Here is a 2,715-nt window from a genome sequence, read left to right as displayed (position 1 = left end):
AAATGAATGAAACTGGAAAATAATATACAGAGTGAGGTACTCCAGACCCCAAAAATCAAATATGACATGTTGTCTATTATTTTGTGGATTCTACCTTTAGACTTGAAAATATAAACAAAAGTATCCAAAGAAGCCAAGAAAGTAGAAAATGACCCTGCAGCAGAGACAAGGGAGGGGCACTATACAGCCTGATGATAGGAGACAGGTAATGTAAAGCGAGTATTTAGAAAAATGGAGAGAGGCTCTGTGAAGGAAGAAGAAGCATCACACAGACAGTGGAGGGAGTAGAGAAATAACACTACGGATGCTTGAAAAACCCATAAGTACCATAGTATTTTAAAGCTAACTTTAAATATATGAATATTATATGTGCCTATATGCTTAATATATATAATATATTAAAGTTCAATATTGTGTTATGTTATATATTAATAAAGGTTATTATTGTACAGTATGCTGATTTATATTGCATATTGTATATAATTAGTATGTATAAATATACTAATGAATTTATACTACATGGAGTGATGAGACTTACCCCTAAAAGTCATGGAATATATAACAAACACCCTAGTGGCAAGCGTTAGAAACTATCCTTTGAGCTGTAATTTACAGAAATATAAGGTTCCCAAAACAATATGGGCTATTCACATTACACTTTGTTGCCTTTCAGAACTGGAAAGTAAGACCCTGTTGTTGAAGACATGAGATGCTTTGAACACAGGACTTGGAGGGTTTGAGATAGAATTGACCTGGAAGTCTCCCCTCAGAGGACTGGCTATCAAAGTATTGGAAGACTCTATGCAAGATGCCAAGGAAGGGGAGGAAATGACTGTTCTACCTAAAAGCCTACAAATGACAACTGGCCCAGCAACATAAGCCTAGCAGCAAACTATGGGCATCTTTATCTTGGGGTAACCAACAGTTGTCTAGGTGAACTGAAGGCCTAGTTGATGGGAAGGAATTCATGCCTGGAAATTTTAAACCTAGTCAAAAACTCATGGTGTTAATAATCCTAAGAAGTAAACATGCTACTGCCTTTTCCTACTTTTCCTGCCTTAGCTACTGCTAAGCTGATATAATTTCTAATATTTTAAATATTTCTTTTCATGCCTACAAATAAATACAGCTCTCACCCTTAATCAAAGATGAGTTTTGATGCTCATAAGTGAAACTAGTCTGACGTTCTGATTCTTTTTTGGGTCTTTGTGTGGTTTATTATCTGGGTAACTATGGCCTCATAGAATATATTAGGTAGTGTTCCTTCTGTTCCTATTTTGTGGAATAGTTTGATGAGTTTTGGTATTGGTTATTCTTTAAAAGTCTGGTAGAGTTCTTTGCTAAAACCGTTTAGCCCTGGGCTTTATGTGGTAGAGAGGATTTTAAGGACTGCTTCTGTTTCCATAGGGGCTATAGTTTAGACAGTTTATCTGATCATGATTTAATGTTGGTATGTGGTATCTGTCTATAAAAAAATCATCCATTTCATCTACATTTTCCAGTTTTTTTGAGTATAGGCTTTTGTAATAAAAGTGATGATTTTTTAATTTCATCAATTTCTGTCATTAAGTCTCCCTTTTCACTTCTGATTTTGTTAATTTGGAGACTGTCTCTGGGCCTTTTAGTTAGGTTGTCTATCTTGTTGATGTTCTCCAAAAAACAGCTTTTAGATTTGTTGATTCTTTATATCATTCTTTTTGTTTCTAGTTGGTTGATTTGGACCCTGAGTTTGACTATTTCCTGTACTCTGCTTCTCTTGAGTGTGTTTGATTCTTTTTTCCCTAGCACTTCCTTTTTTTTATTTATTTTTTTTTTATTTTTTAGATATTTTCTTTATTTACATGTAAATTTCTCCTTTCCCAGTTTCCCCTCCAAAAAACAAACAAACAAACAAAAACAACAAGAACAAATCCCTGTTGCCTCCCCCCTCCCCATGCCTGCCACCCCGCCCTCTCCCACTTATTGGCCCTGGCATTCCCCTACACTGGGGCACAGAACCTTCACAGGGCCGAGGTCCTCTTCTCCTATTGATGATCGATTTTGCAATCCTCTACTATACACATGCTGCCAGAACAATCAGACCAACCATATGCAGTCCTTGGTTGGTGGTTGAGACCCTGGGAGCTCTGGGTACTAGTTAGTTCATATTGTTGTTCGTCCTAAGGGGCTGCAAACTCCTCAGATCCATAGGTCCTTTCTCTAACTCCTTCATTGGGGAACGTGTGATGTGTTGGAACGGTGGATTCCGTCAGGAAGTACACAAGGCCCAAACAGTTTAACGTGTAAGAGGTTTAATTGAGAGGGAGTAGGGGTAGTGGCACGGAAAGAGAGGGGAGAGAGAGAGCAAGATGGAGGAAAGTACCCATATATATATATATATGGGTTGTGACGTAGCAGTCGCTGGTCAAGGTGGGACGTGAGCCCAACGGATTCTGGGAATATGGTGGCTGTTTCCCTGGCAACAGGTCTGTGGACCCGCCCATGTATCATCACAGATTCTGGATGCTAATACTGTGTATTCAGTTCAATGGATGGCTGTGAGCCTGTACATCTGTATTACTCAGGTACTGTCAGAGCTTCTCAGAAGATAGCTATATTTAGGCTGGCTTGTCCTTCCTTCAGTCTCTGTTCCATAGTTAATCTCTGCAATTCCTTCTGTGGGTATTTGGTTCCTTCTTTTAAGAAGGAATGAAATGTCCACTTTTTGGTCTTCCT

The 2,715-nt window shown here is 38.5% G+C and overlaps 1 long non-coding RNA gene across 1 annotated transcript in view; it reads left to right on the top strand.

Annotated features, from left to right (window-relative positions):
* Positions 1 to 2,464: 2,464 nt before the first annotated feature.
* LOC116087604 overlaps positions 2,465 to 2,715 on the top strand; it is an 84,914-nt gene continuing 84,663 nt past the window's right edge. Inside the window, exon 1 of the long non-coding RNA XR_004117507.1 lies at positions 2,465 to 2,564. This is a non-coding gene — a long non-coding RNA (uncharacterized LOC116087604). The remainder of the gene's footprint in view (positions 2,565 to 2,715) is intronic.

This window comes from Mastomys coucha, unplaced genomic scaffold (genome assembly GCF_008632895.1).
Source record: "Mastomys coucha isolate ucsf_1 unplaced genomic scaffold, UCSF_Mcou_1 pScaffold13, whole genome shotgun sequence".
Taxonomy (NCBI): Eukaryota; Metazoa; Chordata; class Mammalia; order Rodentia; family Muridae; genus Mastomys; species Mastomys coucha.
The sequence above is the reverse complement of the archived record's forward strand: the minus strand, read 5'-3'. Positions and strand labels throughout refer to the sequence as shown.